Here is a 27,094-nt window from a genome sequence, read left to right as displayed (position 1 = left end):
CATGCAATTGAGACATTCAAACCATTCCTCCAGCAAGGACATCTGCTGATAAGGACAGACAATACCACAGTCATGTGGTACATCAACAAATAGGGAGGCACGCATTCCTACCCTCTATGCCGGATGGCAATGGACCTGTGGAACCTAGGCCTGAATCTCAACATTCAACTGCAGGCCAAATTCGTACCAGGAAAAGAGAATTCACTAGCAGACAGCTTAAGCAGAACTACCACGGATGCTCACGAATGGATGCTGCATCCAGACATCTTCAAAAACATAACAAAGGAATGGGGAATGCCAGAGATAGACCTGTTCGCCTCCCCACTCAACCACCAACTGAAGAAATTCTGCTCAAGAGAATACCACCCACAATCCTGGAGGGTGGACTCCCTTTCTTTCAGCTGGAAGGCCCTGACAGTTTATGCCTTTCCACCTCTCCCATTGATGTACAAAGTTCTACTGAAGATCAGGGAGGAACAGCCAAAGGTGATTCTGATAGCTCCAGACTGGCCAAGGCAGCATTGGTATCCACTACTGAGAAGCATGTCTTGGACGAACTCATGGCCTCTACCTCTATGGCCTTTACTTCTAACGCAGAACAACTACAAGACCCTGCATCCAAACTTGAAAACATTGCAGCTAACTGCCTGGAAAATTGCATAAAACAAAACCAAAATGTTTTATCTCAGAGGGTCAAGGACATTATCCTGGAGGCTCGCAGACCCTCCACAAGAAAAACATACTCAGCTAAATGGAAGAGATTCCTCATTTGGAGTGCATCAAAGGGTACAAATGTCACACTGGCAAACCTAGCACACATCCTAGAATACTTAGCAGAACTGTTCCACAATGGCCTGTCTTATTCTTCCATTAAGATTCATGCTTCAGCAATTTCAGCAGAGTACAACATGGATCCTCCTATCTTCTCTCACCCTCTCCTCAGACAATTCTTAAGAGGGATCAAAATGTAAAACCTCCAAGGAAACCACCTCTGCCTGCATGGGATCTCAATTTTGTGCTGGAAAAATTAACACTTCCCCCTTTTGAACCAGCAGCATCAGCAGACTTACAGTTCTTATCTTGGAAAACTGCTTTCCTTCTAGCAATCACTTCAGCAAGAAGGGTATCCAAGTTACAGGCATTAATGGCAGTGCAGCCTTTCCTTATCTTTCACCAGGATAGAGTGTCTCTGAGAACCAATCCTACTTTCATGCCAAAGGTGGTATCCAGGGTATCCTTGAACCAAGCTATTCATTTGCCTACATTCTTCCCTAACCCACAGAACAGGGGGGAAAAACTATTGCACACCTTGGATGTACACAGACAACTATGCTGCTATCTGGACAGAACTAAAACCAGCAGAAAAACTGACCAGCTTCTGGTAGCATATGCAACAGGAGTGCAAGGAAAAGCAATTTCCAAACAGACAATTTCAAAATGGATAGGAAATTGCATTCGATTCTGCTACTCTTTTCATGGAAAGACAACTCCTGAAAATATCAGGCCTCACTCCACAAGAGCCACAGCCACCACTACAGCTTTCCTACGAGGAGTGGCTACCAAAGACATTTTAGAAGCTGCTACTTGGAGCTCCGTGCATACATTTGCCAAGCATTACAATCTTCCTTTATACTCCAGATCCCGAGCAGGTTTTGCAACTGCAGTTTTACAGGGGATCTTAACTACACCATCATTATCTTAGTGCCTCCTCCCCCAGTTTGGCTATGGTATTCTACCCATATGTTATGACTGCAGATGCATCCTTGAAGGACATAGTACAGTTTTGTACCTACCATAAATGTATATGTCCGATAGGTATGCATCTGCAGTCAGGGTTACCCACCCTCCTTCCCCTCTGTGGTATTCCTAGGGTGCTTACCCCTCTTTTAGCTAGCTGGGGGAATCTGTTATGGTGTATTTGTTTGCATGTATATATGTATATATATATATATTTTGCTTTCTACTGTTTGGAATTTTCTACATTTATCCAAATTTAGCCTTCCTAGAGGGCACCTGGCATCTGGGGCAAGAAACACTGAGGAAAATGGCATCGGCTGATGCCTTTATACCCCAGAAGCTATGACGTCGGGTGAAGTGCGACATCAGCCGAGGCCAGACCCAGACTTTGGAATCCGGCCGACCGAAGGGCTGCCTGAGGCAGGACAACCCATATGTTATGACTGCAGATGCATACCTATCGGACATCTACATTTATGGTAGGTACAAAACTGTACTTTCTTCCCTGTTTATCGATGTACCAAACTGCTGACATAGTGTCTGTTTGATTCGCAATTGTCCCTAAAGAGAGAGCATCCTGGAATGCCTGCAACATTAAGAGAACTGCTCTCATCTCTAGGACACTGATATGCCAACTGGCCTCTTTGGGAGACCAAGTGCCTTGGACTGTTTTCCCCAGGAAGTGCCCCCACCAATCTGGGAAGCATCCATGGTCACTGTGGCCTTGGGTTGAGGAAGAATGAAAGGCCGGCCTTGTAGAACTTGATCTGAATGAATCTACCACCAGAGATATCTCATGCATGCCTGAGTGATTCCTATTTGTGTTGACATGCGCTGGTAAAGAATCGACCACTGAGTTGCTACCATCCATTGAAGAATTTTAATATATGAAATCTTGCTAGAGGAACTAAAATTATGGCAGCTGACATTGACCCCAAGGCTTGATGGATCAACCAGGCTGAAATCTTGGTATTGTGAATTACATTCATGACCTGGAATCTGATAGTCTGAACTCTTGAGAGAGGAAGACAGGCTGTCACTGATATCATAGTGAAGATTGCTCCTATAAATTCCAAAGTTTGTGTAGGTTGTAATTGAGACTTCTTGTAATTTATGATTATTCCCAGATGAGAATAACTGTGAAGTACCCGATCTCCTTCTCTTGTTAGTAGATGCCTGGTCAGGGTGGTAATGAGTCAGTTATCTAAATATGGAAACACTTGGAATCCCTGCAGTCTAAAGTGAGCCACTACCACTGACTTGCATTTGGTGAACACCCTGCGGGCTGTGGTGAGGTTAAATGTAGAGCTCTGGCCTGATAGTGATTGGCTCCCAGACAGAAGCATAAATACCTTCAGGATTGTCTGCTTATTTTTATGTGATAGTATGCATCCTGAAGGTCTATTGAGCACATCCAGTTGTCCTTGCCCAGGAAGGGTAGAATGAACTGAACCATAACCATATGAAACTTTATTTGTTGAACCAACTTGTCAGTCCCCTGTTTTCTTTAGCACTAAAAAAGAATCTTGAGTATGTTCCAGATTCTATCTGGTCAGGTGGGACATCTTGGATGACTCTTTTTCTAGCAGCTTTTTTATTTCTAGTGCTGCTGCTTTCCCCTGACTGGGTGGAACATCAGGAATTTTCTATACAGTTGGAGGTGGAAGGGACTGTTTACTTGTTAGGACTTCGGTTCCATCCTCAGAACCGACACGGCCGTTTCCAAGCTCGCGCCAGCCAAAAACTTTCAGCTAAGACCTACCCATAATGCCCCTCTCATAGTTACTCCAGATCCCATTTGCCGCATTCCTCATCAGACATATCTAGCCATCTCTCAAAGCTAAGTGGATAATTGTGATTTTTGGAATAGTTTCTCTTCAAAATTTCTTGTTTTTTAGTCAGTTTAGCTTTTTCTCACTATCGCCTATAACAAACCTCTATTTCCTACCATTTACCTTTGGTAATTTTAATTCTACCATCGTTGGTACTATCCCTCTCTCCTGCCTTTGGTAGGCCCTTCTTTACCACTTGTGGTATTTTTTAAATACCATTGTTGGTATTCTCTTCATTTATTGTTTTTTCTCTTAGGATATCCCTTTGTTGCATGTACTATGTCAGACAAAGTTAAGTTGGGGTTTAAGCAGTGTGACAAGTGTGGGCGTAAGATGCCCAACTCTGACAGACACGCTCGTTGTGTCTGGTGTTTGGACGTGGACCACATTAAAGCTGATTCTGACATCTGTGCTAGTTTTAGCAATCGCACACTAGCAGAACGTAAGAACAAGCTTATTTTAAAATGTTTAATTAAAAAAACTTTTTCAGAGGCTTTATGTGGGTTGGAGGGCTCACCCCCTCCAAAGACCAAGAAAATAAGGAAAAACAGAGTCACTCAGTTCCTACATCTCCGTCAATTATGAACTGAGTCAGCTCCATGCTTCTCCGGCACCCTCAGCATAGACCTGTTTGGCACCAGGCCCTGTGTCTTCTCCCTCGGTGCCTTCTATGATGTTGACTTCTATTTCGGTTCCAGCCTCAGCACCACCAGCTTCGGTGTCATCCTTGGTTCTGACATTGGCTCCTATGACTGTACCTGCTTCGGCAACATCCCTGGCCACAGTGCCGATAGCTTCTTTGGCTCCACAAATTATGACTTCAGTTCCTAAAGTCAAATATCTGCCAAGAACCAGATACTCTCCTTCATATGACCCTTTTTTGGGGCATAGATTTAGCCCCTTTCTTGAAAGACCTGATTCTCCTTCAGCATCCTCCTTTAGATCCACCAGGAGTTTTTCTGAACTAGACCTAGTGTGGGTTGTGAACCAGCTGTTGGCAGCTAGGGGATTGCCTACTCCAGCTAGACCTTCCGACCTCTTGGCTCGGAATCCTTTACAGCATATTCCCCTGTTTATCCTCCTCCAGCCTCTACCCAAGTGCAGCCTCCTTTAGATCCACCAGAAGTTTTTCTGAACTAGACCTAGTGCGGGTTGTGGACCAGCTTTTGGCAGCCAGGGGATTGCCCACTCCAGCTAGACCTTCCGTCCCTCTTGGCTTGGAATCCTTTACAGCATATTCCCCTGTTCATCCTCCTCTGGCCTCTACCCAAGTCCCAGAGATCTCGGTACCGATGTCCACCCGAGTGCATACTGTCTCAGTTCCGACTGCAGATTTTTCCCTGTCAGCACCGACCACCCTTGCTGCATCAGCTCCGGTGGAGCCGGTGCTCTCTTGGAGCAGTGCTTGGACCATCGGCACCTTGGTACCTAGCCCAGTACCTATTTTTTTCGCTGGCATCATCTATGTCCACGGCTCCGATGGCTTCCAGTCCTCTCGGAGCTCCTCACCTGGAGGTGGGCTCCTTAGGGTGGGGTGTGAACACAGTTCCAAGGTTGTCTTTCCCGGTTCCAGTCTCCCATCCCTCCTTGGGCGGGCCTGCTTTCCAGGTGGTGGAGAAGGTCCTTGCCTCCACAGGCTCACAGTGTGCATCAATGACATCAGTATCAGAATCCCCCCCCCAGCATGCAGATGTCCCAACCCACTACTTCAGGATCCCAGGCACAGGAGCTGCAAGATCCCCCTTTGAAGGGGACCTAGCCCAGTGCCTATTTTTTCACTGGCATCATCTATGTCCATGGCTCCAATGGCTTCCATTCCCCTTGGAGCTCCTCACCTGGAGGTGGGCTCCTTAGGGTGGGGTGTGAACTCAATTCCAAGGTTGTCCTTCTCAGTTCTAGTCTCCCATCCCTCCTTGGGTAGGCCTGCTTTCCAGGTGGTGGAGAAGGTCCTTGCCTCTGCTGGCTCGCAGTCTGCATCAATGACATCAGCATCAGAACCCCCCCAGCATGCAGATGTCCCAACCCCCTACTTCAGGATCCCAGGCACAGGAGCCGTAAAGTCCCCCTTTGAAGGGAACCCTTTCTCCAGAGTCCTCCTCAGAAGATCACACTAGGGAGCCACCCTGGAAGCAGTGCAAGAGGAAGTACCTTGATTCCCCAGAGGAATCTATCATCAAAGACACCAATTGTGATGAGGGAGAAGGGTCCCCACGGTCTCCCCCAGACATCTCATTCAGAGACATTCTCAAAATTCTCAAGCAGCAGGGAGACTGGAAGTCCTCTAACCCTTCTTCTGTGGAATTGGTGTTCTTGCAGGCCTTACGTGCCCGGCCATCTACTTCCTGGCTGACCCCACCTGCAGATGAGCTTGTTAAGCTGATCATGCAGCATGCTTTGAAGGCCCTGGACAACATAGAACCTGTCCCCTGGAGGCCGGACAAAATTCTATCCACACCTGAAGACCAGCCCCACTGGTCCAAGCAGTTGACAGTTGATTCCATGGTCGTGGCAGCGGCCACCAAGAGGTAACTGGCAGAAGATAGTTCCACTGTCCATCCTCTGAACAGGAAGTCTTGGACCATAGACAGACTGGGGAAGCGGACCTATGCTTCAGTGACCTTTGCCATTCAGTTGCTGAACTATCTGGTGCACTGCACTTGCCTCCAAAGAGACCTAATATCTGAAATGTCCTCCTCTTTGGTGGGGGTACTGCCTGATGAGGTGCGTGACACACTAGCATCGCAGCTAGCTACCATTGAATCCATCTCAAACTCCTCGATGTGTTTGATATCTCACACCACCGAGGGGGCAGCTTGAGCTGCCGCATCAGGCATTGTCATAAGACGTAATGCTTGGATGCGGTTGTGTGATTTTGCAGACCCCTTTAAATCTTCCTTCGTCAACGTGTCTTTTGACGAATCTGCACTTTTTGGTCTCAAAGTACGAGACACACTAGCACGAAATGAGAAAGATGGAAATACCTTGTCTGCTGTGGGTTTATGCTTTTCCAACCCTCAGAGGTCCTACTCTGGGAACCAGAATGGAGGAAAAATGTGGATATTTTTGTGACACTCGTGGTGAGCAGTCCCCCCAGGGCAGGGGGGCAACTCATCTGGAAGATGCCCCTTTCAGGGTAGAGGGGGTCCACGTAACCAGGGTGCTAGAGATTCCTTCTCCAACAGACCCTACCAGTGCTCCTGAGCAGCAGCCCGATTGCTTTCCTCTGGAAGCAGTCGGGGGTAGTTTTTCTCTGCACCTACCAGCCTGGCAACTTATTACTACCAATGTTTGGGTGCAGAGAATAATATCCAGAGGCTACCAGATACCATCCAATTTAACTCCCAGACCTGTCAAATGAATCCTCGATGTGCCTCCCAATCAGAGGGAATTAGCAGCCTTAGAAATAGAAAAGCTGCTAAGAAAAGGAGTCATCCAACCAATCCCACCAGTCCAGAGAGGATCCGGGTTTTACTCAAGGTTCTTTTTGTGCCAAAAAAAAGACAGGAGACTGGAGACCAATACTGGATCTCAACCTATTGAACAAATTTATCAAATCTCAAAAATTCCGGATGGTCACGGTACAGTCCATTCTCTCCTTCCTAGGGAGGGACAATTGGTTGTGCTCTATAGACCTCCAGGAAGCATACTACCACATAAAGATGGATCACCGCTCCCAGAGGTTCCTCCGCTTCCGGCTGGGAGACAATCACTACCAGTTCAGGGCACTGCCATTCGGTCTCTCGACAGCCCCCCCCCCCGAATGTTCACCAAATGTATGGCAGTTGTAGTAGCTCATCTTCGACTACAAGTATTCCAGGTGTTTCCATATCTAGACAATTGGCTCCTTACCGCTCCAACCAGGAATCTTCTAACCCACAGCATCTCTTACACTCAAGGTCTCGCTCTCCGCTTGGGGATTACAATCAAAAAGGACAAATGTCATATGTCCCCAAAAAAGACACTGGAATTTATTGGAGCAATCTTCGACACAACCTCCTGTCAAGCTTCTCTCCCTCCTCACAGGCTTTCGAAAATAAGACACCAAATCCGAGCCCTCCTTCCACAGACCTATGTACCAGCATGCCTTGTACTGCAACTCTTAGGCTCCATGGCGACTGCCATTACTACAGTACCACTGGCAAGGCTACACATGAGTATCCTAAAGTGGCTCCTTTCTGCACAGTGGTCGATCATAACTCACCAACTCGTCCACATGATACGTCTTACAAACCGTTGCAAGGAAGAAATGCTATGGTGGATGAAGCCACAAACAAATCTTTGGTGTCGACCATTCTGTCTTCCCCAGCCCATGGCCACAGTGACCATGGACACTTCCCTGTTACAGTGGGGGGGCATTTCCAGGGAAAGACTGTCCAAGGCACCTGGTCCCCCATGGAGGCCAATTTGTACATAGATGTCCTGGAACTGAGGGCAGTTCTCTTTGCGTTGCAAGCGTTCCATTCATCCCTACCTTCTGGGACCTTTGCAATTCAGTTGGACAACATGTCAGTCGTCTGGTATATCAACAAGCAAGGCAGAACCAGGTCTTACCCCCTGTGTTGGGAAGCCATGATGATTTGGCACTGGGCGATAGCTTCAAACCGCTTTCTTATAGCAACACACATTCCCGGGAGTTCCAACCTTATTGCGGACAATCTGAGCAGGAACATCCTGATGCCTCACGAGTGGTCCCTCAATCCTGTAATAGCGTATTGGATTTTCTGCCTCTGGGGCAAACCTTGCTGCAATCTGTTTGCTTTGTCCCTAAACAACAAATGCAGAAGCTACTTTGCCCTGATCCCCCCTCAGGGGGAACCCCCGAGGGATGCTCTAATGCATGATTGGTCCTGGGTCTACTGTATGCCTTTCCTCCATTTCCCCTCATTCTGAAATTCCTCCAGAAAGCTCAAAGGTTGAGAAGCAAAGTGATCCTCCTTGCCCCTTATTGGCCCCGTCAAGTCTGGTTCCCATTCCTATGGCCTCATCTGATACACAGCTCATGGATCCTGGATCATTCCCAAGGCCTGTTATCTCATCCTCAGGGACTGATTCACCCCAAGCTCACAGCTTAGTTCCTCCACTTCCAGTGATTGCCAGGCTGCCTGACATTCCATCTCCTGTTCATGAAATTCTTCTGGCTTCACACAAACCTTCCACCAGGAAAGTTTATTCCAGTAAATGGACTAGGTTTTCTATTTGGGTGAAAGATCAGAACTTAGATCCCTTCTCTATGCCTATTCAAAAGATCCTTCAGCACCTGATGACTCTTTTACATGCAGGAGCCTCAGCATAAATTACTGTACATTTAGCAGCTATCGCCAATTTTCATAATGGATTTGATAATTCTTCGATTATGTCACATCGTCTGTGCATGACCTTTTTGAAAGAAGTATTACACGTTAAACCTCCAGTCAAGCCCCCCTTAAAACCCTGGGACTTGACCTTGGTGCTTCAATCTCTCACAGGCCATCCCTTTGAGCCTTTTAATTCATGTGATGTAAAGTTTTTGTTATGGAAGACTCTTTTTCTAGTAGCACTTACCTCAGCGAGAAGAGTGTCTGAGCTGCAGGCCTTAAGTGTCAAGTGACCTTACTTGAACTTCCACAGGGATAGGGTTTCCCTTCGTATTGACCCTTCTTTCTTGCCTAAGGTCATTTCTGGATTTTCCATTAACCAATCTATTGACCTGCCGGTTTTCTTCCCTCAGCATTCTAACAAAGGGGAGTACCTTTTGCACACCCTTAATGTACATCAACAGCTTCATTGTTATTTGGACAGGACTAAATCTTTCAGGAAAACAGATCAATTATTTGTGGCCTTTGCAGGACCCAGACAGGGTAAACCTGTCTCCAAAGTGACTTTATCCTCCTGGCTTAGAAACGTCATTACCTTTATCTACCAACAGAAAAAGCTATCCTTACCTTCCAGAATAAAAGCTCATTCTACCAGGTCTATGGCTACTTCTGTAGCTTTCCATTCCAGAGCCTCTTTGGATGATATCTGTGCAGCAGCCACTTGGGCAAGACCTCATACCTTTATTTCTCATTACAAATTTGATTTGGCCTCCAGGGGACGAGCATCTTTTGGTTCTATGGTGCTCAGGAATATCCTTCCTTAGGGCCACCCAGGACTCAAGTAGCTGGGGACTCGGTCCTAACAGTAAGGAATGAATAAAGATTTACAACATCAGATAAAGAAGTTATGTCTTACCATAACATTCCATCTGTGCTGTAGATCTTTATTCATTCATTACTTCCTGCCCTCCTTCCCCCTGCCTGGACTCTTGGTGGACTTTAGGAACTCCTGGTTACGGTGTTTGCTCAGACAGAACCTCCTACTGTTTTCTATCTCTACCTCTATTATATAGGGGCAGGCAAACTCGATCTGGAGTAACTATGAGAGGGGCATTATGGGTATGTCTTAGCTGACAGTTTTTGGCTGGTGCGAGCTTGGAAACAGCCATGTCAGTTCCGAGGATGTAACCGAAGTCCTGACAGTAATGAATGAATAAAGATCTACAACACAGATGGAATGTTATGGTAAGACATAACTTCTTTTTATATAACCTCTGGAAATAATCCTCTGCACCCAAGTATTTCTTGTTATATCGAGCCAGGCTCTCTAGTGCAGGGATAGTCAACCCCTGATTGGCTCCAGATGGGGACAACTGGGCCTCCTTTCAGGAGCACTGATAGGGTCTATCAGAGAAAGAATCTCTGGACCCCTGGTTTTGCAGGCCTCCTCAGCCACAAGGGCGTCACCATCCATTAGAGTCCCTCCTCTCCCCCTAGGGGAACTATCTCCATGTGTGTCCTGGAAAGGCCCCTGGGACTTTCTGAATCATGTCAAAACAGTGATGCAGGGGTTAGCATTGTAACCTCACAACAGGAGGTTCTCCAGTTTGATTCTTGGCTGAGGTGCCTTATGTGTGGAGTCTGCATGTCCTCCATGAGTTTGCATGGGTTTCCTCTAGGTGCTGGGTTTCCTCCCACATTCCAAAGACATGCATCTGGAGCATTTCTGCCCAGGCTTCCACTGAAAATGGACTATGTCCTAGTTGGACTTTCCCAGTAAACAAATGTTAAATAAATAAATAAGTAAAAAATAAAAAAAAAATAAATACTGTATTCTGACCACTTTGTTGATTCTTAGAAAAGGATCTTTGAGGGGTTGAAAAGCATATGCTCACTGCAGAGAGGGTCTTTCCATCCTTTTCACACCTGGATAATGTTTCCTTCACTTTTGGCTGAATAAGGAATTGCCATCAAAGGGAGCATTGACGAATGAGGACTTGAAAGGCTCTGCAAAATCACATAAGCACATCCAGGCATGTCAGTTAATGGATATGTCTGAATCCGCTGCCCTTGAGCCTCCTTCTGCTGCATGCGAGATTGGCCTCAAGGATGAATTTGAAATGGATTGGGGGGTAGCCAACTGAGAGGCGACAGATGAGTGAGCCTTAGCAGTACTCTTCCGGAAAGGGATTTTGGTAGTTCCTTGATCAAGTCCCTTTGTAGTCTAGTAAAATGCACCAAACAGTTCAGCAAATTAAGGAAAAAGGTTGCTGGGGCATACACATGCTTCCCAAATCTATCCATTGCCCTAGACTTCCTGTTAGGGGGATAAACAGAGGAACTTTGTTCAGCAAGTTCCTTCTTGGTGGCCACTGAAATGACCATGGCATCCATGGGTACCCCCTTACTCCAGAATTCCTTCCAGACAGGTGGAGCCAGAATCAGATATGGCCTCTTAGGTATCAGCTCAGCTGAGTCAGGCTCCGTCCATGCCCACCAAGGGGTGACCTAGGAGGTAGAAGGGCCAGGTCCAAAGCCTCCAAAAATACTAATTCCTCTGGTGAAGGGTTGCTTGTGGACCAACCACCTCCCTGTTTAAGTATCTCAATGATGTCTCCAAATGAGATGTCTTCTGGAGGTGATAGTGGGGACCGTTCTCCTTCAATGAAATCAGTAACCTCAGTGACTTACTCTTATAGAGAGTCCAAGTGCCTCCTCTTGTGCTTTTTCTTCCTAGAGGCTTCTTCTGTGGGATGTTCTGGTTAAGTGTTGGAAGAGATCGGAAACCCTGCTCGATGGTCTGGGGGTCTTGAGCTGGCTGTCATTGTGTAGAATGATGTGGCTCCAAGCACGGAGACATTTGGGAACTAGATTGGAGATCCAAGGCAGTAAGATCTAGTCATTCTGTCAAAGTAGAGAATACTGTCTTTACTACGTTGAAGGCAGACCACTCTGGAGAGAGGAAAGACATCGGGCCTGAGAAGCCAGGCTTCTGGACTGCTGCCTCCATCTGCCCCGAAAGCAGTCTCCCCAAGGAGGAAGTTGGAGATGAGCTGTCCAGTGCCAAAGCTCCGAGGGGGTAGAGGCAGCTCCAAAAATCTTGGAGTTGACTACAACTCCCTGAAGCCAACAAGGAAGCTTTGGCTCAGAGAGTCATCTGGATCCAAAGATGTTGGAGCCAGTGCATTCAGAGCAAGCTTTGGATCTGAAGATAAAGTTACCTTTGGATCTGTGCCAGACAGACCTGGAAGGTTCAGATCCAGGGACTCTAAAGCAACTGAAGGGATCAGAGAAGGAGCAAGTAGTGGTGGTGTGGTAGATGGATGGGCTTCCTGACCCAAGAGGGTAGGAGCTGGTAAAACACCCATCTCTATCTAGACAGAGAGAAACTTCCTTTTCATTCTGTTCACATCTTTTTCAGTCAAACTTCTGACAGAATGAGACAAGGCAAGGGATGGTGACTTAGATCGATGCCTTTCCAAAAAAGGTGATGGAACCCTGGAAGGCACTGGGTCTTATATAGGGGAATACCTAGTCCTAGGAAAGCTTATCAGATCCAAAGCAGGTGGATTCATAGATTTCTTCATCAGATCTGAGACTGTTAGATCCATTGATTTCTTCTTAGGATCTTAGGGAGAGTAGCCTTGAAATGGTTTTGGATCTGTTCATAGTCTTTTCCTTGGCGGCTCCTAAGATGGAATCCAGGAGGTACTTGGCTTAGGAGACTTAGACAATAACTCCTTAGATTTTATTTTGGGGGATTAAGCCCCAGAAACAGCTTTACCAAATGAAGATGGAAGTAGTTATTTAAGAATCAACTTATTCTTTCTATCGACAACTGCCCTGGGATTAAAGTTTTTGCATATTGTACAATCCTCCTGTAGATGTTGAGGGCCCAAACAGTAAACACAAAGAGTATGAACATCTGAAAGTGGCAATTTGTGCCGACATTTTTGACACTTCTTGAAATCGGACAGTCCTTTTTCAGACATAATGGCGAGTAAAAAGAGACAGTGAAGAAGACCTTTTTTTACAATAGAAAAGGAAATATTAACAATGGTAAGAAAGATTACACTATCATGTAGAAGTAGGGAAAATAGGGAACAAAGTTATTAATGATGGTAAACAAGAATTACAGAAAATGTAGTAAGGATAAGGGAGACATACTTTAATAAGATTTATAAGAAAAGAGGAAACATTTTTAGGGATAAAACGAAAAAACACACTTATCTGAAGGATAACTTGAGAGCTAAGGCTGACCATGTCTTTTTGCAAAAAGTGAAGATCTGGAGTATGTTAGGGGTTGGTGCATTATGAGTAAGGGAGAGCTTTTTGGTTACCACGAGCTCTAGTAACAGCCGAGTTGGAGCCGAGGATCAGATTGAAACCCATCAGTTGAGGATGGAATGAAAATTGACAACACCAAATCTTAAGCTTACACCCAGCTGACCGTTTACTGACAAAGACAGAGCATAGTAGATTGGCCATTATTTTCCCCAGAGTGTCTTCCTCACAAATCCGGGCAGGTCCCCCTCCACCTTGGAGAGAGAGGAAAATGTTTGCTTTTCAGATTATGTTGTAAATACTAAAACTTGTTTCAGATTTGAAGAAGCCTTTACTCAAGGAAAAAGTGCTCATCTGGCTGTTTTATTCTTGATCATTACTGTTTATTGTCTTTAATCTAAGTTGTTTACATATTTTACTAGCTATGTAAAATTAATACTACTGAGCTACTCTTGAATAAATCAAAAAGTTTATCTGCAAGAAGTATAGTGGTGCCAAGATTTTTTAGAGATTTTTAATTGCATACAGCTTCATTTCTTTTTTAATCACATATATTTGCAAGAAAGTGCATGGACTGCAGCAGTCATTCCTTCCTTCATTCACTCTCATGTGCTTCCTAGCAAAAAGTAATACCCAAATATAGGCAAAAGAAATATTTTATTTATGCAATTGCAGATATCATTTTGGAGTGTCTGTATGCAGAGTACAAAAGCCCATTTCAGCCTTTTTTGCAGGTACAGCATGCAATATAAACAAATTAACTTCAGAAAGGCAGTGTTCCTACTAGGAGTGGGTATGCTTCAAGGTTCAGCTCTTTGCCCGGTCCTGTTCATTCTAGTGATGGCCTACTTAGTAAACAGGTCAGAGGGGACACAGAAACAAAACTACTGTATGCAGATGATTTGGTATTATAAGCAGACTCTGAACAGTAACTCCAGCAAATAAGAGAGGAATGGAAAGCAAAACTGAAAGCACACAGGATGAAACAGACTAGACAAGACAGTTGTCATGGCAGCAAATCAGAACAGGCTGAAAAGTGACATAGAAGGAAAATAGTGGATCAAGTTAAAAGCCTCAAGTATCTGGGTGGGGTGGCTGAGGAGAAGGAAGTGTGAATGAGGAGGTCAAAGCCTGAATCATAAGTTCAGCAGCTAAAGGGCAGAGTGTCAATGGTAGTGCGTGACAGACGAATACCAAAGAAACTGAAAAGTAAGGTGTACAAAACAGTGGTGAGACCATTCCTACTGTATGGTATGGAAAGGCAAATCGGCTGAGGAAGCTAGAGGTGATGGAGATTAAGTGCTTGAGATGGGTGGGACAGACAAAGAAATGACTACATCAGAGCAGAAAACAAAGTAGTTATAATTCATGAAGGTCAAAGAGAACAAATTACAGTGGGTCAAGCACATGTGCAGGAAAACAGAAGACAATTTGGTAAAGAAGATGAGGGAGGGACAGGAAGAAGGTAAGAGAAAAATGAGAATTCCTATCAAAGAGATGGATGAACGGATGGACTGCATAAACAAAGACCTACGACAGTCATGTATGACTGTCAAGGAAGGAGAGTGTCACTGAATTGAAACAGGTGGCAACAGGTGAAATGGCACCCTGATTCCATGCAGAAAGTGGGGAAAAAGGGGGCTGATGATGTAAGTAAGAACAGATATTGATAAATGAGCAGTTGCCTCTTAATCAGTGTGGTCATTGTCAAACTGTGAGTATAATATGATGCTCCCTAGAAATGCAGTATTTATTTGCATTTGCTATTTAGAAATGGCCTTCTGACTTTGCAGACCCAGCCTTAAATAAAGTTAAATGAGCACTGATGCTGTATTCACTGTTTATGAAGTTTTTTTTGTAAAAAGGTCACTCCTTTAGTACTTCTCAGTTTTATATGGGTAATCAAACAGTCACCTCATATTAGCAGGTAATAAGTCACATCACATTTCTATTTTTCATTACAACAAAGAGGGGCATACTTTTGTAGAAGATGAAGATCCAAATTTAGACTAAAACTCAATGCCAAGAAATGTGTTATAATGCCTTTTGGGGAAAGAAAACCCAGGTTAATTATTACATTGATAAGACATCCCTAAAAGTTGAGCTGGTACTCAAGGATCTGGAAACATATGTAGACAGTAATCTGGCATGTAACCAACATCTGACCAAGATAGTAAGAAAATCATTCTCTGTGGCTCAACTTATAAGTAAGGGCATGGCATCCAGGCCCAAGGAAGTCATTTGGCCTTTATCACACACATCATTTTTTTAAACAAGAAACATATTTATTGAATTATCACCCATGACATAGGCAGTCACATATTTATATAAAAAAAACATATTGACATATTTTCAGTTGAAAACATTGTGTATCACATATAATTTTCAATACAGTTATTGTCCATTGAACATTACATAGTTCATTCAGTTCCTGCCTTCCCTTATACCTCATTCCTCCTCCAAAATATTATCCTGCATGTATTGTTCAAAAAATTCCAATTTTTCTTTATAATTTGCTCCTACCCCTTTCTAAAGATCCCACTTCCTGTTCTTTTATCTCTCTTACTATATTAACTACTTTTAGTACTGTTGGTTTACACTATGATTTTTATTTTCTAATAATTGTTTTTTTATCAGCCACCATAATTAAACTATACAAGGTCTTAATATATCAATACAATTTCAATTCTGTATCACAGCTCAAAAATAATTCTCTTAGTTACACCAATTTGCTCACCCAATATTTCTAACAGAATATTCAACAGGGAATTTTTAAAGTCTGCCAAATCATTACACACCCAAAAAATATGTCCCTGATTAACTCTTTCTTCACCATTGCACCTGCAACATTTGCAGTCTACCTGAGGAAACATTCTATGGAGTCTTCGTGGGGTATAAAATACCTATGCAAACACTTCTAAGCAAAAATCCTAACTCTTCTAGACTTTGTTGCACATTTGGAAACCATACATATATCCTCCCATTTTTCTTTGTGAATTGCTTATCCATTCTGTCTTCCCCATCTTTTCTAACATCCACTGATTGATTCCTATAGTTATCATGCAATATTTTATATGCCCTACTAACTAACCCTTTTTAAACAGAAGCCTCTTTTCTGGATTCTACTAAAAAACTACCAATGCTGATCTTTCATTTAGGATCCCCATATGCCTTTTCTCTTTGCCTATGCTCTAATATCAATCCTTGATAGGGAAGGCTATCTTTAGTCTGCAGTCCAAATGTATTCTTGGCCTCTTTCCATTCTATTACCTTTCTCTCACCAATTATTTGCTCCCAATACCTTGGTTTCTTTGCCAGTTTTCTCAAGTAAATTCCAGCCCCCTCTTTCCTACTCTGTGTACTCCTAATTGCAGTCATCCCTATTTGTAGAATCTGTTTTCTCCATTCCAGTGTTGGCTTACTTCTTAGAATACATAGATTAGATTTTGGTCTGATTGAATCCACCATTTGAGATTTCTCTTGCAAATGTTGGTGATTGCAATCAAAGTTGATATTGGCTGGTATAGTATTGATCATTGTGTTGCAAGCAGTCATTGTAAAATTCTCATGTAAAATCTGGCTAAGGGGACTAGAGTTATAGCTACTGCTATGGACCTCAGTTCCTGTAGATGTAGGCATGCAGATACTTTCTTCCTGTTGATTATCTTCATGATTTGTGACCTAATTTTCTGTATTCTCAGTGGGGGAAGAGAGGCCATTGTTATCTTTGTGTTCAGGATGGTTCGTATGAACTCTAATGTCTGAGCTGGTTCAAGATGAGATTTTTCGTATTTTATGGTTATCCCCAGAAAGAAACATGTCTGGAGAATCTGATCTCTCTTGCCTCTAACAATTGATGCCTGGTTGAAGCACTAAGTACGGAAACACCTGGAATCCCATCAGTCTCAAGTGAGCTGCTACTACTGCCATGCAATTGGTGAACATCTTGGGGGCTGTGGTGAGACCAAAGGGCAGAACTCTGAATTGATAGTGACTGGCTCCCAGCAGGAAATGGAGAAAACCTTCTGGATCAATTGTTCATCTTTATATGATAATACATCTACGGAAGGTCTATTGAGCATATCCAGTTGTCCTATTCCAAAAATGGAAGAATGGACTAAACCATGACCATCCGCAACTTTGTCAAACTAACTTGTTCATAAACACTGAGATCCAAAACTGGTCTCCATTCCCCTGTCTTTTTTGGCACTAAAAAGAATATTAAGTTCTAGATTTTATCTGGTCTGGCGGGGCTTCTTGGATGACTCTTTTTTCCAAGCAGTTCTTGAATTTGTAATAATGCTTGTTCCCTCTGATCAGGTGGGACATAGGGGATTCTTTTGCAAATGGGGCGGTGGAAGGGAAATGGTATAATATAACCTCTGGAAATGATCCTCTGCACCCAGGTATCTGATGTTATTTCTAATCAGGCTCTTTCATGCAGGGATAGTCTTCTCTCTGACTGCCTCCAGAGGAAGACAATCAGGCCTCCTTTCAGGAGCACTGAAAGGGTTTACCAAAGAAATAATCTCTGTATCCTTAGTTTTGCAGGACTCCTCTGCCACAAGGGTGGTATTTATCATTGAAGTTCCTCCCACTTCCCCTGGGGGAACCACCACCATTTGTGTCTTGAAAGCACCCTTGGGACTTTCTGAACCACATCTTTAAACAGGATCATTGAGGAGTGGAAAAATATATGCCCATTGCAGACAGCATCTTACCATTTTTCTCAGATGTGGACAAAGTTTCTTTAACTTTAGAGCCAAACAAGGATGTGCCGTCAAAGGGAGCATTGATGAACGAAGACTTGAAGGGCTCCACAAAACCACATAAGCACACATCCATGTGTGTCTCCTGATGGCAATGCCCAAACCCACTGCTCTTGTCATCCCTCTGGCTGCATGAGAAATGAGCTCATAGACGAGTTGGACATGGACTGTAGGATAGCCAACTGAGAGGCAACAGATTCCTGAACCTCTTCAGAGATGGGTCCTGAAAGGGTATCTGAAAGCTCTTTAATCGGGTCCCTCTGCAGTCTGGTAAAGTATGGCAAGAAATTCAAGGACTGTAATGCAAAGTTCACCAAAGCATAAACCTGTTTCCCAAACCTATCCATCTCCTGAGACTCCTTGTTGGGTGAATTGATACAGGAACTTTCCTCAGCTAGTTTCTTTTTTGGTGCTGCCACTATGACCATGGCATCACCAGGCAAACATTTTGACCAGAATTGTTTATACTCTGGGGCAGTGATAATTTTGTCAGGTCTGTGGGAAATGGGTTCACTGATGTCGGGGGTCTTCCATGTCTGCCAAGAGATCAACTCAATGAGCTCATCGGTGGGCAGAGTTATCCAGGAGGTAGATGGGTGGGTTTCAAAAGCCTGCAAGTACACTGGCTCCTCAGAAAAAGGATTGCTGGACTTCCAATCACCTCTGTTTTAAGATTTCAAGAATGTCTCCAAAAGGAGCATCAACAGGAAGTGATCTTGGGAATCCTTCACCTCATAGAAGTCTGCGTCTTCTGTAATAGATTCCTCATGGGAATCCAAGTGCTTCCCCTTGCACTTCTTCTTCTTAGGGACCTATTCAGTGGGATGATCTGGGGAAGTATCAGAAGAAGAGGGTAATCCCTTTTGGAACTTCTGAGGTTTTGGTACTCGCTGTCCTTATGGAGGCAATGGTTGAGACTCTGAAAATAGGTGTGACAGGGATGTGTGTTCTGAGTAGGAAGGGGCCAGCTGGCTGGCTAATACAGTCATAGCTCTCTTCATAGCTTTGAAAGCTGATCCATCCAGAAGAGGGAGGGACCCCAGATCTGAAATGATGGGTCTGGGAAACAGTCATCTCCCACTCCAAAGAGATCCCTCTAGAAGCAGAAGCCAGAGCTGAGCTGATCCATGCTGAAGATCTGAGGTGCAGAGAAGGCTCTGAAAACCTAGGAGTTGACTCTAGTCCCTTGAAACTGACAAGACAGATACGGCCTAGAAAAGTCGCTGGTTCCAACTGAACCAAAGAGCTCAGAGCAATAACTGGTTCTAAAAATAAAGATATCTTTGGTTTTAATGCAGACATCACTGGGTCACTCAGAACTGTAGTCTCTAAGCCTTCAAGTAAAGTTAAAGGAGGAAGTAAAGGGGGATTAGCTGAAGATAGGGGCTATGGGTGCTGACTTGTCTAAACATGGGCTTAACTCTTGGCTAGGCTTATAAGGGCCTCAGGATCAATAGCCTAGTAACCTCCTATGATCCTAGGAAGAATGGATTCCGTGACCTGTTGGGGTAGGAACTGAGGTGGATCCTGTCATACCTTGTGCCCAAAGGATTTTTCTAACCAGTCTCTCCAGATAATTTTGGTTAGACTTTTAGAGGAATGGGTTGACATCACAGATGACAATTTAGGCCTCTTCAAGAACAGTGATGGAAGTCTCACTGGAAAGGGATCAATGGAGGGTAACTAAGTTGTTCTCAGAAGAAGAATTTTCATTGAATCTTGTAACTGCTGTGTTGGATCTGAAGATCTTAGCACAGAAACATGTCTTTTTTCTTGTGTCTTCAGAGCCAAAAGCATTGTTTCTGATGAGGGACTAGATTCTGTTCTCGAGTCTGATGGATCAGTCAGAGACGAGATTTTTTGACTTTTTTAAGTCAGTTCTGATGGAGAGGATTGAACCGAAGATCTAGATTTTTTAGCTGTCAGAGCCGAAAGAGATGTCAGAACTGAAGCACTTCTTTTCGTGGCCTTCTCTGAAAGCCTGGAGGAGGAAGAAGAGGAAGAGCTAGGAAGGTCAGATTTTTCCCTTTAATTTTTCAGAAGTTCCAGATATAGTTTCACCAAAAGAATTAAGCCTTTCAATATCAATTTATTTTTTCTCTCAACAAGAGCTCTGTGACTAAAGGAATGGCAGATGGAACAGTTCTCCTGAAGATGGAGGGGTCCCAAACAGTACATGCAAAGAGAATGTAAATCAGAGTAAGGGATTTTATGACCACACTTCTCACAGTGTTTCAACCCAGCTGGGCCTTTCTCTTTCTCTGCCATTTCCACACACACACACACACACGCACAAACACTCATGTGCCAATAGGTACAGGTAATAGAAAAGGAGAACAGGAATTTAAAACCTTTTTTTTTTTTAAGAGATGAAAAGGAAATAGAAAAGGAGTTATCAACAATGATAATTATCAGGCTATAACAATGTGTAAAAGAGAATACTAGCGATAGTATTCAAAGAGTACTTAATGTATGAAAACTGTAAAGAGATGTTTTAAAACAAAAATGGATAAGGACTTATTTCAAAACAGAGTCATTAGAGAAGGGATAAGAAAGGGATAAAGAAAGTTTTAAGAGGTTTTCTTAAAGTTTTAAAGGAAATATAAAAAAAATTAACAATGTATCTTGCTTGAGAGCACTAGAAACCATGTCTAACTCGTAAAATGGCAAACGAGATCTGAGGTAACTGGTGTAGGTGCATTTTCAGTAAGGGATAAGCTTGAGAGTTTTTTTGCTTACCACGGGCTATGGTAGTGACCAAGTCAGTTGCAAGGATTGGAACAAAACACACAGGTTGAGGACAGAATGAAAATTGACAACATCAGATCAGCTTTTTTAAAAAGGGCTGGTTTCAGCTTTTGTGTTACATGCATACACTAATGTTTGGCAGGTTGATTGTTTATACAGGTGTTTCTTGTCATACCCATTTGAACTTGTGTCACATTTTGCAAGACTTTTTGTTTTAATTAAAACCCTCAAACAAAAAAAAATAAACATACTTCCAGAACCTGTTAATAGCTTAATGCAAACACACAAAACTATGTACAGCTTCAAATAATGAAGTTTAACTTTTCTAATAGGAACAATTGTCACAGATTAACAGCCATGCTCACAAGACTTAATTGACCTAAAATGAAGGTTATCTATGCTAAGATGCTTGGTACAGCCTGTGCTTCTACTTACACCCAGTACTGTCTGTTTTTGTCTTGTCTTTATTCCTCTCCAGATGTAGAAAACAACTTGAATGCTTTCAGAAAACATTATTTTTAGCCACTGAAAGAAAAAAATTATTATTTTTATTGCCCTTGTTATCAGCTTGTCTCCACAGAAACATGAGAACCAGTTATACAACTATCTTAAGCTACAAGCTTCTCATGTTGCACCTTGACCATTTATTTGCTAAAGGAAAACTTGCTTCCACTTAAAACATTTCATAAGATCAAGCCAAGGGTGTTGATCCAGTCATTCCCCCATGCAAAAGTAAAAAAAGAAAAAAAAACACATCAGTTTTTACTTATATATATTTACCTTTACAACCAGTCCCTTACCTCAACAGCTTAAGATTACAGCCTATTATCTTAAACAAGGTTTTCTCTAGGCTTCCCTCTCTTTTTACACTGCAGTTCCTACATTTCTTAAAACTAAAGAAGAAAACAGAAAAAAAGGGGGACCCATTTACTTTAGTATCCACTAAAATACACAAAATAACTAAAAATGCTTTACTATATAACATGCGATATATGTTCATGTTATAAAATACTATTAAAAACACAAATTGTTTTACTTACAGTTACCACTTTCCTTCTTCTCCCCCTCCCCGTAGTACTTTTCCAAACATTAATCACATGAAGTAAGGTATATGCTTTGGAGCCCTCTAGAAGTTTAACAAAGTCAAAAAAGTCCAGTAATTCCATGTTCTGTTGTTCTGCTATATTACATAAATGTGATTAATGCTTTGTAATCCCACATTTATTCATTCATTTCTGAGTTGCTGTTTTTCTCCCATCTCCAGTCTCTGTTTCATTTCCAATGTACTCCAGGTTCTTTTAGTCAACTCCTGTGCTTGCCTCTGTCTCTCAAATATTTTCCTTTGGAACATTGGAAAAGGTTTCACTGGCATAGTCTCTTTATGAACTTTATTATCAGAAGAATAAGAAGCAGAGTCCCCTTCTGTTTGATAGCTCACTTTTTGTTAGATAAACTTTTGTATTTCTTCCTTAGCATGTTCTACATCAAAAATTACTTTGACTCATCAGGAAAAAAATATCCTGAAGCTAGCTATATACAGCAGCTTGGATTTCATACCTGCCTCTTGATATTCCCTGATTGCTGGAATAAATGTATTCCTCTTCTTCCCAGTGTACGGTGAGTAATCATTTTCTACAAACACTGCTGTTGCCAATGTTTAGTACTTTGTCCTTCTGGCACAGTTTTGTCAGAATCAACACTTTCTGCTGGTAGGATTGCATCTTTACTATTAGAGGTCTTGTCTGCTTTCTCATGGCCAGGTTTGGAGCATATGCATGATGTGCCCTTTCAATTAACACCTCCTGTTGTGGAATAACAGTCCAGTTGCTTATTTGTGCTTTCGTCAAATTAATAAAGTCTGTTTCTTCCAGTTTCTCTAGTACAGCAGAAAATATTAGGCTTTACCTACACACTCTGTCCTCTAATGCTACTAATTTTTGAAACATCTCTTCTTGAACAGTTTCATACTCAGCCAGCCTTTTCTTCATTTGACCTCTGATTTTTGTAGTTTTATCAGGTCATCTAAATATCTATTTAAAGCTTTTTACATTTTCCAGCCTTTTCTTATTTGAGTTGATATGTTCCTTCACTATTTCATTTATTTTAATCAACTCTGGTCACATTTGACTTATTTTTTCTTCTACCTTACTGGAAGTCATGTCTTCCACCAAAGCTGGAGCTTGAACTCTTTCTGTTGAACAGCTGAAGGATTCTTCCCAGCCAGTGTTTTGTCCTCACCTTTTGTTGTTGATTTTCTTTCTGGTTCTTTAAATTTCTTCTTTGCTGGTATCCAGGTAGTGTACTTACTACCCAGTAACTGAAATTTACGAAAAAGACAAGTTTACTGGCTCTCTTTTTTGAGTTTTGTTTTTCACACTGGGAGAGCTGAAATTAAGCTGTTATTCAGTGTGTAGCCATCTTGGAAGTGCCTTATCAGACCCATTGTTAAGTATAATGTCCCCTTCAGGGCACCTGACCAGACAAATGCAACAGCTGAAATGCCCACAAAGGCTACTCTGCAAGATAATCCAGGGTATAAATACATTGACCTATACAGATTGCCTTAAAGACCCTTAAAGCTATATCTCTATATTGTATTTATACTATGTCTCATAGATTACTGAGAGGTGATCTATGCCTGGCAAACAAAGCATCCTTGGACCCAGCTCTGAACAACCTTTTGTACATCTGCAAAACAAATGGCATCAGAACCACTTGATACAAGGATTTAAATTTTGCTTGCCACATAAATAGGACATGTTGACAAGACAGATATGTGGCTCAGAGGATCCCAATGCTTTGAAAGAGTCTCCCCATCCATATGAAGCAGAGTCCATCCCTAACCTTATTTAAGCGTAACCTTGGCCAATTAATTGGAAATCCTATATTCATCCTGAGTTTGCCCATACCTCTGACAGGCAGAGGGAGACTATAATTATGCCCAAACTAATTTACACCCCTGCACACATAACCTTTAGAAACTTCCTAACTAGCATACCCCCCTCCTAATAAATGCCCATGATACATAGGGACACGGCTGGGTTGAGCTGACCAACTATACTTATAAAGACCCTGATGATAGTTAGCATAGTATATACCTATGAACCTACTTAGTACAAGAAAACAGTAAGAAAGATTAGAACAAAATATACACAATCTTTACAATGTTTTGCATTTTAGCCTAGGACATCATGCAAAATCATCAAAGGCCACTTCTGTGAAGACAAGGTCCAAAATACCTTATCTGCATACCATAAGTCAAATTTATTTTTGAAACATTTCTGACTCTCCATTTATCCAATCTCAACAGACAATCTAGTCCAACTTCTCCTAACTCTAGTCTGAAAGAAATTCCTACCCAATTTCTAACATCCTTTGAAGATGAACAAAAGCATAATTGTTCCTAGCATCATTTTTACATCTCAAAAAACTAATGTTCAGAGTACATTCCATGACATCATCTTTTAGACTTTTAAAGACCCAAATAAGGTCACCTTTTAGCAACAAAAAACACACTAAAGCATTTCAGTTTCTTTAGCCTTTCTCCATAGTTTAAATTGTGTAAGCTCCTAGTATTTTTGATATAATACTTACTTACTCTTTCAAGTTTCAGTATATCTGGCGTTTACATTTCCCTCCCACATTTCATAAGCACTCCAGTGAGTTAATAATTTCTGATGTTAAATTGTCTTTAGGTCTCTATGTGCATGCATTTCTGTGTGCATGTGTATGTGTGACCAACCCCCATACTTGGTCTAACAATGCTCTTAAATAATGGCAGCATCACTTTTACATCTCTGTAAGATACAATTGCTAACATAATTTTAAGAGCACAGTAACTTTTCTGTAGGACTTTCCCAACATGGGAAGTAAATCTTAATTTTGTATCAGTCATAATTTCCAATCCATCAAATTCCTTGCAAAGTTCAATGAGTGAGTTATTTAGGCTACACGGCTATGCTGGCTTATATTATTACTCATTACTGACCCTGATTAGTGAAATCATCCATTAGCAGCCAGTCTGAGTGAATTGACACTGAGCTGAGGAGGAAATATATGAACTCCTTCACAAAGACCTTAAATTGTTTCCATTCTTTTTTAGGAGTTCAAAATGGCTGCTGTTCTGTGAGCACTGCTATCACCTAGGTCTCGATATACCCTGGATTAAAACAAACCCAGAAGGCAATGCAGAATTAATAATACAGAAATAACTGTAGATATTTACTGCTAATATCATCCAGCAAACAAAAGAGGAAGAAAAAGTGACAGATTCAGCTCAGAAACAGCAGGATTAACTAAGATTTCTGAATAACAGCTTAAGCAATGTGCTACTAAGGCCCTGCATCTGACTGCAAGATTGGTAAAACACTATACAGTAAGATGTCAAAAGAGGAAAATAATATGGAAACAACAACAACTAAGACCAAATTCTCAGTACTAGCCTCACCTGAGAAAGACACAACATCAAAAAGACAAAAGACAACTAAACAAACTGACAACTCTAAAAATACAAATAAATCCAAGACAGACCAGCCAGCTAATCTGGAAGACATAAAATCTGCCTTATTACCTATCCAGCAAGCATTAAAGGACTTATCATTACAATTTCAAACCTTTGTTGACTCATTCAGCCAAATAATATCCAGAATGGAAAAATCTGAGTCCAAAATAATAGAAAATTAAATAAAAATAGACTCTATTTCTCAAAAAACTGATGCCCATGACAAAGAAATACAAAACTTACAGGCAAAATTAACAGACCTGGAAGCAAGATCTCGAAGGAACAATATCATCATCAGAGGAATACCTGAAACTGTACTTCATAACAATCTAATACCAACAATCAAGCAAATAATAAATTCCCTCCTAGAGGAATCTGAAGAAATGCAGCAAATAACAAGAGCCCACAGAGCCCTGAGGGAAATGCAAACATCACTGAAACCAAGACCTGTCTATATTAAAATATTAAACTACCAAGATGTAAATAAAATCATACGGGCAGCAAAGAAAAAAGGCACACTCACCTGGAATAATAATAAAATCTCCTTTGCTCAAGACCTCCCAATACAAATAAGACAAGCAAGACAACTACTATCTCCATGCTGCAGGTTCCTAATAGAAAAAAAATCAAATTCCAGATAAAATATCCAAATCAGTTAATCTTTTACATCAAAGAGGTTAAATACATGGTTGCTAACCCCAAAGAGGCAAAAGAGACATTCCTGGCTGTTTTCAAGCAAATTCCACCTTCAGAAGTGAAATAAATCCACAAAAAAAAGGATAAAGGTCCCTTGGATGAAAAAACGACCCCATTCACGAGCACTCTAGCTGGGATCCAACTCTGAAATCTTCCCCTTGCTGTCTAGGCCCTTGGGTCATTGATGTGTGCCATGAGGAACACAGGAAAGGGAAGTACAGCCTGGGTGGGAACCAAAAATTAACTGCTGTTTCCAATGCACGAATATAGGAAGGAAGTTCCCATCTCGGATATTGGCTTGCAAATTCAGTCCCCCTAGGCTTTTGATGGCTTCATTAAGAACAGTCAGACAAAATGGATTTCAGCAAGCTCCAAAGGATTTTAATGCCTGAAAAATGAAAATTGATCTGCGCCAGCTAAAAGAAGAAAGCTGCACCATAGATGTCAACCAACCTGCAAGCAAAACCTTGAAGAAATAAGGTACTGTTGAACTGAACCATTCACTAAAACAGTACACCCAGTACTGTGTAGGTGAATGAAACTCCAGCCTTAAATAATAGGCAAGAAATAAACTGTCGGAATTATGCTAGCTCATAGATTAATATTGGGAAAAAAAGGGAAAAAATTGTTAAATGTTTTATGTAAATACTAGAAATGTGTTAAAAGATCCTGGAGAGAAGTAATCTCAGGAAATTAGTAAAATAACCTAACAATCCTGGGATAATGTAAATATAGCCTTAATATGTCAACTATAGCAGAAGGACTGTTTGGCTAAGCTGTTTTTCTTTTTTTTTTTTGTCTCTCTATACTTCCTATTTCTGTTAAATAGGTGCCAAGTATATATTTTATAACCCACACAGATTGATGTGGAAAAACATCACTATAGGCACCAAAGAAGGCCGAAACCTGAATAAGTAAAGGGGAGGAAAAAGAAGTCAAATGAGAGAAAAATGTAAAAATGACAAGATTGATTGTTTAACAATATTACTATGGTACACATATTGCTATAATTTACTGAGGAGTGTATATTAATATGTTGTTTTAAAAATACTATTAGAAAGAATTAGTCACAAGACAAAAACAATACATGCTGTACCTTAAATGCAATACCATGACTGTATAAATAATATGTTGGAAGAGGCTAGGGATATTAAGTAGCAGTGTTTGTTGAGGGAACTAGTTTGTTCAGCTTTGTCCACATTGTTTATAGTAACACAGGGGGATACAATGGAG

This window comes from Protopterus annectens, chromosome 7.part0, assembly GCF_019279795.1.
Source record: "Protopterus annectens isolate FY-2018-M chromosome 7.part0, PAN1.0, whole genome shotgun sequence".
Classification (NCBI taxonomy): domain Eukaryota; kingdom Metazoa; phylum Chordata; order Ceratodontiformes; family Protopteridae; genus Protopterus; species Protopterus annectens.
The sequence above is the reverse complement of the archived record's forward strand: the minus strand, read 5'-3'. Positions refer to the sequence as shown.